Source organism: Lepisma saccharinum, chromosome 4 (genome assembly GCF_977018435.1).
Source record: "Lepisma saccharinum chromosome 4, izLepSacc3.1, whole genome shotgun sequence".
NCBI classification, from domain to species: domain Eukaryota; kingdom Metazoa; phylum Arthropoda; class Insecta; order Zygentoma; family Lepismatidae; genus Lepisma; species Lepisma saccharinum.
Window position 1 is genome coordinate 69,574,539 of NC_139232.1, and position 12,250 is coordinate 69,586,788.

At 38.8% G+C, this 12,250-nt stretch overlaps 1 protein-coding gene and 1 non-coding gene across 6 annotated transcripts in view; both read right to left on the reverse strand.

Annotated features, from left to right (window-relative positions):
• LOC145986558 (dual oxidase maturation factor 1-like) overlaps positions 1 to 12,250 on the reverse strand; it is a 445,828-nt gene that overhangs the window by 344,753 nt on the left and 88,825 nt on the right. The gene's annotated exons all lie outside the window — the stretch shown is intronic.
• Positions 8,203 to 8,277, reverse strand: TRNAI-UAU (transfer RNA isoleucine (anticodon UAU)). Its single transcript has one exon. It is a non-coding gene; the product is annotated as a tRNA-Ile (tRNA).

Consider the following 12,250-nt stretch of genomic DNA (forward strand, 5'->3'; position numbering starts at 1 on the left):
CGCTCGGACATCGAGTGGGGTTGAGAATAATAAATTATAATTTTCCGTTATTTTACACTCTACATTCGTAATTGTCCGCATGCAGTGACACATTTCAGTAATTCGAATGTCAGTTCCAACTGCAGATCAAACCCCGATTAACTCCCCTCTACGTAAAGTGAAATTAAAAAGTAGTTTGCTTTTTAGCTTTGTCAAATTGCCCCTTTGCCTACACTTCTGCGAAGGAATCGCGAAGAAACACATAAGTTAATAGCGTGTACCTGTCGTCATTGAAACCAACAAAGCGATAGCCAGAGAAAGAAGACATTACGTAGGAGGAAGATCCGTTCCCACACAACCACAAATGTCAGACGAGATTGGAGGGGGGCATAGTAACATGAGGCACTCCACTTTCTCCTGTAAATACAACGAGGAAATCGCCATGAAAGCTCCAAGTCACGCGAAGGACTCTGGATGGCGTAAAAAAGGGGAGAGGGCTGTAAATGGCGTAATTATATTGTTTGCGGAACAGACAAAAGCTTCAGTATACTTTGCCTTTAATCAAACTCGCAGCTGGTTGAGTTAGGAGATAAGGAAGGGAAAAATTCCAAGCTCCCTTCTGATAAATTATTTTGTCCATAGATGTAACCAATGCTGAAACACAGGTGCACTACTAAGAGCTTTAAATAAACACTAGATGGTGCTGGTGTCCTGAATAAAAGCTGAATGAACCAGGATGAACCACCCAAAAACTGGAAACTGGGGGGGCATAGGATTAGGAATCACTATTTTTCTTCTTCTTAGAAAAGGAACCAACTTCCTTCTTCTTGCAGCAGGAAGGGCAGATTAGGAACAGTTGGAACTACATTTTCTTCCTCTTCTTACTGATTAGGAATAGTAGGAACCAACTTTCTTCTTCTTCTGCATTACATCCAATTAAATTATGCATTCCTAAATAATATTAGGATAGGCAGGGAGTTCCATGGGGTTAGCGAACATGGTTGTTCTTGAGCTTCAACAATGGCACTACTACACTTGTGGCAAATTGGTCCGCAATAATAATAATAATAATAATAATAATAATTAGGTTCGTATCGGCGGTCAGTGAATCAGGGCCGTGCACGACAGAGTAGCTCGCTCCCAATGCGACCGCTCACACTTACAGTATTTACATTGTGTATAGAGGAACATAAGAGTCTTTGAAAATAAAATCCTTAGGAAAATATTTCGACCTAAAAGGGATGAGGTAAGTGGAGAAGGTTACACAATTTAGAACTGCACAATTTGTATTCATGTCCAGATATTAGAATAATTAAATCTAGAAGACTTAGGTGGGCAGGTCACGTGACACGATTAGGGGAGGAAAGAATAATTTACAGGATTCTTGTTGGGAAACCTGATGGTAAGAGACCTGGAGGAAGGCCAAGACGAAGAAGGAGGGATTACGTTTAGATGGACATAAAGGAAATCTGTAAGGATGGAAAAGATTGGATTGATCTTGCACAGGATAGGGACAGATGGAAGGCTTGTGTTGCTGCAGCCATAAACCTTCGGGTTTAAGAAGGCTAGAGAGGTGTGTTTGTTCTGCCTTTTTCTGTCGCGTACGCCAGTGTAAAAATTCGTCCGAAACCGAATCCAATGTGACCATATTAAACCCGATTTCAGTAGCCGTGAGGAAGAACAAACCACAAAATTCCAATGTGTCCAAAATACACTTACGAACGGGCTGCTCACGTGAAAAGTACTCCAACGCACGAGAAAGCACTCGCACATTTTTCTACTCTTACACCATATTTGCCCCGAGTGACTCTTAGATAACAGGTGGTCATCCTGGGGGAAGCTGCAGCCACCGCACGTCTTTCCTCCCAGCAAACGAATATTATATTCTTTTAGCGAGTAATTGACGCCAATCTCCCCAGTTTCTTTTACTCCGAGGTAACCTGTGATGTCAATAAGTGGTTGCAGGAGCCGTGAATAATTTTGTTTACGTAAGTCACCTTCCTTCACTTGCAAAAAGTGGCCAAGAGGTTATCAGTGTTCTCATCAACGAGGAAGAATGCGGTTCCTCAAGCCTGTATGGGTTTTTACAGCCGTTTCAGGTGAACGTATGTTCTAAATAGAGCTTGGAAATTGATGACTTTTAAAAAAAATCTATAAAATTGACATTATGAACATAAAAAATGACCTAGAAAATTATGTTAGGGTTTTTGTTTGAGTGACTTATTTACTTTATTTTCCCTTCGCTTTTCTTCCACTTTTGGCTAATCGCGAAGACGAAGATGATATGATGAAATGGGTAAAGGGACAATTACAAATAACACCCATGCCCAGGCAGGAAAATATTAGAATTTGAATTTTCCATAGTAGTTATTTTACTTGTGTGTGTGTGTATGGTATGTGGTTTGAGTTTCAATTCCACTTTATGTCCAAATACTCTAATCAGGACTGGACCTACAGTTTTAAATTGGGATTCGAACCACCGTGCAATGTGCCACCACTGGGTATCGAACCCGGTACCCCTTCATTACAGGCGACGACGTTACCACTGTGCCAACAAGGAGGGCACATATTACTTTAGAAAATGCTTGCATAATTCGACCCGTGGTGCACAGAAGGGCATGTCATGATGTGGATTACGCAAGAGGAATTTCCTTTTGAGTGGGGGTGAGGCAAAAATTATTTAACTTTTGTAGTAAATAAACAATTTTAAAACTACTGTATATTTCCTACAGCTTGCCTACCCATTCTATACATCTTCAAACAAGAATAGAGAGATTGATTGACTTTCAGTAAACTAACATCGTTATCTACCTTGGGTTAATGGTGACGAAGAGAATTCAGAAATGGACAGATTTACACAGATATCCTTGGAATTCGAACAATAGGAGTTTAGAGCAAAGATCGCCTAACTTTCCGAGCCATGGAGCTATTTCCCACACTTTAAAATACATGGAGATCGATCTACCAAAGGTGGGTCAAATTAATGATTATTCCTTGGCTCTTAAAAATTTTAAGATTTAATGAAATTAATCTCTTTAGCAGACAAACGAAAGAAAAGTAGTTGTGCCACGTTAAAATTATATTTGCAATATCTTTACCTTTAGAAAATTATAGGTCTGCACCAGAGGCGTGGCGTGCATGTAACCGGTGTTACCGCAGGTAACAGCAAAATGTAAAGAAATTAAAAAACAATAAAATAACAACATTTGTTAAATAAGTTAACCAACAGCGTCGCAGTTGAGTGTATATTGCAGAGGACATTTTTTCTGCAGCCGACAAAAGCGAAGATACAGGCCGTTCCGCTACCCTCAAGAGGCAACACAAGAGGAAGGGCGCCCGCCAATGCAAGGAAACAGTAGGGAAAGACTTGGAGGCAAGTGTGCTAGGGGGTTATTCATATGCCTGTTTAGGGGCCCTGTTGCCGCTGCGGCCCACCGGATCAGCAAGTGTTGCCACATTGGATTTCCAGAAAAGAGCTAAATCTCGCCTAAAACGGGGAGGGGATACTATTTCTCTGAAGCAACAAGAGCTAGACTGCAAAGCCAAAGCTGGATTTAACTACAACTGAGACCGTTTAGTAATAGACGAAAAGATAAGTACTTGATGCGATTCGTGATTTGGACCAACCTTGCTCCAAAAAACTAACTTGGCAACAGTAGTACGTACATCTGGACTTCCTCCCACCGCTGGAGGATGGGAATTCTGTCGTCTTCTCAACGCAGAAACGTCAAACTGACCCGAATGTGTGGTTCTTCTTCCCCTTTCCACCTCTTTGCAAAGAAACAGAGATGGTTGACAAGGCTCGACCACTATTCACTGCATTTTCGCGGTAACTCTCTCATGAGTGGTAGTTCTTTCTGGAAGTAATTGTGGCTAAATAAATCATTGAGCGACTTTTGAAAAAGTCACGCTACGCCACTGGTCTGCACATTTTCTAGCTTCTCAGACGACAAATTATTTTAGGTTCTTTGTCTGACAGGTCTCTATAGTTTATTGTTGTTGCCCGGCGCTACTATTTGGCAGATCTCTCACTACACCGAAATTTATCTACATAGTGCTGGTAGTTTCCAAGATAGATAGTGGACACGGACAGAGAGACAGACAGACATGACCGGTACGTAAGTCCTTTATTTTAGCTTATCTAATTACTAAACTAAAATTCATTATTTTCATTGGTACGCGTGTGAGAATGAGAATGGTTCTAATGTATTGGGGTATTATCGCTTCTGCAAATATTGACAAGGTTGTCCGCCCCTATCATGACTTCTTCCTGCTATTGTCGCAGTACAAGGAAATCAAGACCCACATACATAATGATCGTCATGCGGGATTTTCGATAACAAAAGTTACATTAATTAATAATAATAACCTATAACTTGTACAGAACTTTCAACATCCAGTAAATGTTAAGTACACAATAGACGTTCCAAGAAAATCTATGTTGACAGAATTCTTCATGGCAGTGCCAGTGTTGGCACAATCTGAGGGCATAATTTCCCTTTCCAAGGGTCAAAATTTCCCATTTTTCCCCTTCATCTAAAGACTATAATAATAATTATTATTATTATTGGTGGTTATGGTGGTAGTAATAGTAGTGGTAGTAGTATTTTCGTTGGTCCGTGTCCGTGTCCGTATGAATGGAAAATGTTGAACAAATTAATCTCATCGCTTCCTGGCCAAATGTCCCAGGTTTGAACCCTCGTCAGGTATCCATTAATCGTTCATCCTCATCGTTGCTATTAACCGAAGATACATAAAAGCGACGTACAACAAATAAAAACATATTATTAATAGATATAGTCTTATACTAAAAGTAGTAGAAATAAGAAGGAACAGCAAAAAATGTACTAATATTGAGTCTAATATCTTCAAATTTCCCTCAAATTATGGTATTTTTGATCGAATTTCCCTGTAAGAGGAAAATTTCCCTTCATGTGGCAACACTGGACACTGCTCGAAATGATGGGGATACTAGAGGGAGGTATCCCACCGTTAGTAAAATGTTCGCAAAGCATCCCTCCAGTTGTCTCCTTGTCACCATGCTAAACCATGTCTCCAGGGCTCAGCTCATTTTCCAATTTAAGAGCTGCTTCAAGGCAAATCTTGTTATTTATTCGTACTGAATTAAGATCTCCACTTCACCTCGGATAATAACATACCCTACGTACTGCCATTTTCTTTATTATTCAACTGGAGGCTTAGATAAATTCAAACAAGGGAAGCCAACAGTATCGCCTCAACGCTGTGGAACGGTAGTGTTCCTGAACACTTTCACCGCTGTACTCTATTGTCTGTTATCACAATCTTTGCCGCGAGTTATATCACGAGAAATAATATACAGTTTTTGATTTCACCACCTGGAATTATGCCTCGGAGTGTCTCACAGCAGCCATTTTACTGTCGCTTGTTTTCTTCCAGCATGGGAACTTCCCACGACGCCTCCGCATGTGGAACGCAGGCAGGCAGAGTTCCCCAGCTACGTCGTACAGGTCCAATATAATCCTAAGTCTGGTGGTTATTCATTGTAACTGGATACATTGTCAATTGCCAATGGCTGCACTTCGATCTACCGGGCACGCCTGATTTAAATGCTATCAAGAGGGGAATTTTTGTGATGATTCTTGTCAGAGTTCGAAATAAGCGGTCGCAAAATGAGATTGCAAATTTTAGTTTAACGCCAGCTTGTAATTACTCAGGTCTTTGTATATAACATGATGGAAGATGTAGGTTAACTTGAATTCTCTTAATGTAGAAACAACTGATTAGAATAGCAAACGACACAAAAGGGTGGTAAACCCTCAATTTTGAATTTTTACTTGCTTTCACAATTGAGCTGCTCTCACTTGATTGATTTCCCATTGTGCCGGTTTATGATTTACTTCTTTCGTGATTCACTTATTTCGCCTCACTTTTTCTGGTTCTGTGACATGGCTGGACTATGAGTTTGAGAATGTTTTAAGACCATTTTCTGCACAGATAGGCTAATCGGGAATAGGCCTACAGTGGGGGTACGAACCATTATATGCCTCCACCGGGTATCGAACCCGGGACCACTTGATTACAAGGCGGCGGTTTTACAGCGCAGAAGTCCAGTGGAGGACTATGAATGAAGAGCTCGGGTGTAAAACATGGTAAGTGACATTTTGGTCATTTCTGAGTTCCTTAAGAAAAACGGTTATTAGAAGCTATACAGTACATAAATTGTTTTCGTGTTGTGCTTACCAATTTCAGAAGCATTCACTGAGTCCAATGTAAATCGTACAACATGGCAATTTCACTCGAAAATTGAGGGATGGTACATTTTACTTTGGAACTCAAGAATGACCGAAATGTCACTTACCATGTTTTACACCCGAGCCATTCAAATACCAAATACTGCTGTTGTTAAAATGGTCAGATTTCCATATTAAAAGAATTGATAACATAACGTAAGTACATAAATAATCTCGCTTTTCTCTTTTTACAAAGGACCCAGCCTTTTTCTCAAGGGCGTCAGAGGTGCTTAAAGTGGAGAAAACGTGGAGCGATTAAGAAAATTCTTACAAAGCAACCCCAAGACTACGTAGGATAATTTGATCAAGCACTTACTGTGCTCTCATTCACGACACCCTTCGTCCATGTTTTCGCGAATTATATGAAGTCTTTCCAGATATCTCAGGGGAGGAGTGGCCTCATCTGGCCCATCTGCGGGTGCCATTGCATAGGACATATCATCTTAATATGTCACAGTATAGTGACTAATTGCTCCAATGCACTTTTATTGCCGTTTAATTGAACATATACTCTATCATTAATACTACTGCTACTATATTACTGCCAAGTGGGCAGCACAGTGTAAAATATGTAATTATGTAAAAAAAATGGGAAAATATATCATGAAAATTAAATAGGCAGAAATATTCCCAGTAAAGCCGAAAATATGCACAACAGTATTCTCGAATTTCTCGTGACACGGGATGTCAGTATCTTCCAGGGAAGACCGACTAGGGTGGAGGTAGGGTATTAAATAAAGTTAGAATCCCTTTAGCCGAAGAATGAGTGGGAAAGTACTGAAAATAAAGATAGTGAGGTTCACTGCAATTATCCTCAGTTTCATTTACTATTATGTCAGATTTACACCTTTGTGGAAACAAATCATAATAGGCAGCTCGCTATGAGAAACGGGGTATTATTGTTCTGTACAGTACTACTTGGTAAGAAATGGCAGCATCTGCTTTTAATTTCTTCGTTCGTAATTTCCTTATCCTACCTAAACTATCCGTTGCGCTAGAGATACGAAGAATAAATTATAAAGTAATAGATTTGATATTTTGCAGGATTTAAATGATGATGAAAATATAAATGAAACAGATGTAAATAAGAATTGGGAGCACATACGTAATGCAATAGAATCAGCAGCTAAAGAAAGTATAGGATACCATAAACCGAGAAAAAGTAAGCCACGGTTTGATAATGAATGTCATAATCTAATAGAAATAAGAAATCAGGCTAGACTTAGGTGGTTAAATAACTCTGATGATACAAATATAAACAATTATAATAGAATAAAGCGAGAAGTTAACCGCACGTTTAGAAGTAAAAAAAGAGATTACTTGAAAAGCAAAATTAACGAAATTGAAACAAACAACAAAAATAAAAATATAAGAGATTTATATAAAGTGTAAATGAGTTTAGAAAGGGGTGGCAACCTAAAGTAAACTTGATGAAAGATAAAGACGGTGATTTTCTAGCTGACCCAAGCGATATTTTAAATAGATGGAAGAACTACTTTAATGACCTTTTAAATGTTCATGTAGGAGATAAATCAGAAGTAAATGAAGTCCACACAGCAGAACCTTTAGTTCCAGAACCTAACTTAACTGAAGTTAAAGATGCTATTAAAAGGCTAAAGAATAACAAAGCACCTGGCATTGATTTAATACCAGCTGAGTTAATTAAATATGGTGGAAATTCATTAATATATCAAATTCATAAATTAATTTGTTTAATATGGAATAAAGAAGAAATCCCTCAACAGTGGAAATAATCCATTATTGTTCCTGTGTTTAAAAAAGGTGATAAAATGAACTGCAATAATTACCGTGGAATTTCTCTACTCTCAACAACATATAAAATATTACCTAAATTTCTTTTAGCTTTGAGTTGCTGTTTTAAGTCCACTTTATGCACAGTAAGGCTAATCGGGACTGGACCTACAGTTTAAAGTGGGATCCGAACCACTTGTGCCTCCACCGGGTATCGAACCCGGGACCCCTTGATTATAAGGCAAAGACGCTACCACTGCGCCATGGGGGAGGCCCCTAAATTTCTTTTAGCAAGACTAACCCCATATGCTAATGAAATTATAGGTGATTATCAATGTGGATTTAAACGCAACAGATCAACTACAGATCAAATTTTTCACATCAGACAGACGGCCTCCCTGATGGTGCAGTGGTAGCGTCGTCGTCTTGTAACCAAGGGGTCCCGGGTTCGATACCCGGTGGAGGCACAAGTGGTTCGGATCCCACTTTAAACTGTAGGTCCAGTCCCGATTAGCCTTACTGTGCATAAAGTGGACTTAAAACACCAATTCAATCAATCAATCAATCAACATCAGACAGACACTTGAAAAAAAGTGGGAATATAATCAAAATGTCCATCAGCTAATCATTGATTTCAAAAAAGCATATGATTCGGTCAAAAGAGATAAATTATATAATATATTAGTAGAGTTTGGAATACCTAAGAAGCTTGTTAGTATGATAAAAATATGCACCAGTGAAACAGAAAGTAAAATTCGTGTGGGCATTAATATGTCTGACAAATTTACAATTCATGATGGGTTAAAACAAGGAGATGCATTATCTCCATTGCTCTTTAATTTTGCCTTAGAATATGCTGTTAGGAAGGTAAAAGAAACTAAAGGACTAAAATTAAATGGTGTGACTCAGTTGTTAGCATATGCAGATGATGTAGACTTACTGGGAGATGATGTGAATACAATTAAGAATAATGCTAAAATATTTTTCAAAACTGCTAAAGAGATAGGTTTGGAAGTTAAAGAGAAAACTAAATATATGCTTACAGGCCGAAACCAAGTGTTAGGTAATAATCAAAATCTAATTATTGATAACAACTCGTTTGAACTAGTTTCCAAATTCAAATACTTAGGAGTAATATTAACAAATTAAAATTGTATTAAAGACGAAATAAAAAGTAGGCTTAATTCAGGAAATGCATGTTACTTCTCTCTTCATAAACTTTTGTCTTCTCGTTTAATATCTAAGAAACTAAAAGTTAAAATATACAAAACAGTAATTTTGCCTGTAGTATTATATGGATGTGAAACTTGGTCCCTTACATTGAAAGAGGAACATAAATTGAGAGTATTTGAAAACAAGATCCTTAGGAAAATATTTGCAGCTAAAAGGGATGAGGAGACAGTTGAGTGGAGAAGGTTACATAATTTAGAACTACATAATTTGTATTCATGTCCAGATATTATTAGAATAATTAAATCAAGAAGACTTAGGTGGGCAGGCCATGTGGCACGAATGGGAGAGGAGAGAGGAGTTTACAGGATTCTTGTTGGGAAACCTGATGGTAAGAGACCTGTAGGAAGGCCAAGACGAAGATGGAGGGACAACGTTGAGATGGACCTAAGGGAAATCGGTAGGGATGGAAAAGAGTATATAGAACTTGCTCAAGATAGGGAAAGATGGAAGGCCTGTGTTGCTGCAGCCATGAACCTTCGGGTTTAAGAAGGCTAGGGAGGGAGAGTAAACGATTACATGCAAGACAATTACGAAATTATAAATAAATATACCTTGCTACGAGAAAATTGAAGAAATTTGTAAAATATGTCAAAATATGCCTCAAGTCAGTCTATTTCGGCTGATTTTCATCAGATATGTAAAGATCTCACCCCAGTATTCGATCCGATGCCAAATAAAAAATATGTTATAACAAAGTCAACAACCCTAGCATGAGTGTCCCTTCATCAATTTTATCTAGTGGAGAATAATAACCAGTTCTACACATAACGTGCGGAACTTTATGCTGTAATCTGGCCAAAAGAATGAAACTATACACAAATCAAATATCTGTAAGAAATGTTTGCGTTGGGGCATGAAGAAATGCATCTCGGCCATGTTCCACCTGCAAAGAGCGGAGAAAGCAACCTTTCTCCGCTTTCCTTCGGCACATCTTCGTAATCCTGACGTCAGCCATTGTCGGATGTGCAAGGCATGAGGAACAACTTTCTCCCATGGTGCAGCCTGACTTTCATTAACGTACGAGGCCCCGAGGATTCAAGAAACCCTAGGCTTTACAAGGGCCTCAATGGTGCAGGGACACCTTCCTTGCGAAGGCGTTTGCTACCTCGGCCACGTTCTTCGGGATGTTTCCCTCGCGTCTCCCGGTGCGAATCGTCCCACCTTTTACGAGGAGATGGTGTTTGAGGCACGTACGTGTTCTTTTTTCCCTTTGTTGGAGCATCCATTCACTTGTCCAGAACACGCGCAGAGAGGAAAGCCAATGGAGATGATACGAACGTGTCCGTATGCAGCTTACGCCACGACAAGGTATTCGCTTTTATAAAAACTCATGACTCTCCACCACACTGCAATAATTACTTATTTACTTACGGCATCGAAAAGTATTGAATACAGCTATTAATGCCCGGGTGCGAAATCATTGAAGACTGGTGGGGTGGGGGTAGACAGATCTTAATCTGCGCGTGCAGATATATGATGTACATATTTATAATGTTATTAAATATAAAAATACTAAATGTTTAAAAATACATAATCATTAAATACATAAAAACAAAGTAATTTGTTACTTTGATACAAACTAATTACTAACTGCTTCAAGATATCAATAAATTACAAAATATGTAGTTGAAATAATTTCATTTTGTAATTGTTTAAGTTTTGTTTAGTTCTTGTTCTCTATTAATATAAAGCAATGAGATTTCATACATACATTTGTATTTTACTTTCATCGTACGTATATTGCTATTGGTGTAGATCTGTTATTGATCTCTTGAAACAGAGAGTGTTTTCAATATTATCCTTAGTAAAGTACATTGTAGTCAAAACTAATTGCTTATCTTTTGCTATATGTCAAGAACTCTCCCCCCCAAAAAAAGTTTTTGGTGGTAGGATTTTTGTGGCAAAGATTGCTGGGGGGGGGGGCTTCCCCACAGGATTTCGCACCCTGATTAATATCCTTGTATAGTGAAATAGTGATACAAATATAAATTTATTCAGGTCTTCACTGAATATTTTGAATTTATTATTAAGTCCGTTGGAGAAATATGTAGAAAGTCAGAAATGAGGACTGATGGAACTGGATGCAATGACCATGCACCATCCAATGAAAAGCCGCTTGACAGGCAAAGGTTTAAGTACACGTTTCTTCTGATAGACTAATCGACATCTGACCTACAGTTTAAAGTGGGATTCGAACCTCCGTACAATGTACCTCCAGCGGAAATCTAACCCGAAACCACTTGATTACAACGCCCTCCGCTTGGTTCTCAAAGGATTGTGGCGTGACGGGCTTCATCATGTGAGTGTATAGTCCGAAACGAACTTTCATCTATAAGGCTCACCAGGCTCCTCGTTATAACGTTACTTTTAAAACGGTTTAATACGAACTAAAACCGCCACCACAAAGCACAAATAAAAAATATCGAGCGAAAATTAACAACTGAATGTGTACAAGTGTAAGTTCACACATACTACTTCTGCCAACTTTCCTTTAATTTTTGGATTCGATCATTTCAGCGATTAACAATATGTAAGAAGATGTAGTATCGGGCTCTGGCCTAGAAATTCGGACAACGGCAATGGAACTCGATGTGCTGACCGCGTCAGGCAATCAAAATCTGCTTGGCAAGCCTCAAAGAGCTCACGGAGTTTAGTCAATATTATGAATATGAGAGGAATTTACTCGAACTCTAGCATCTTGACAAGGGTAGAAAAAATCAATGGTACTCTTCAGCGTTTAATCATAATTGAAGGAAATAAATTCATGAAATTTTGCCATTCCAGCAAACATAATAAAGTTGATTGAAAAGTGAATTTCCCAAAGGCATTCTTCCGAGAGAATAAAAACTGAAGAAAGGTCAGGTGAAGTGACTGAGTCGAGAAACGCCAGTCGTGTGAGACGCACGGAAAAAAACAATGCCACATAACGCTGTGAAGATGTCGCCAGTTACGCAATGGAAAGCATCAGTGGGCAAGAATAGTAAGGCATTCGCCAGTCTCCTTGTTCTGAGGCT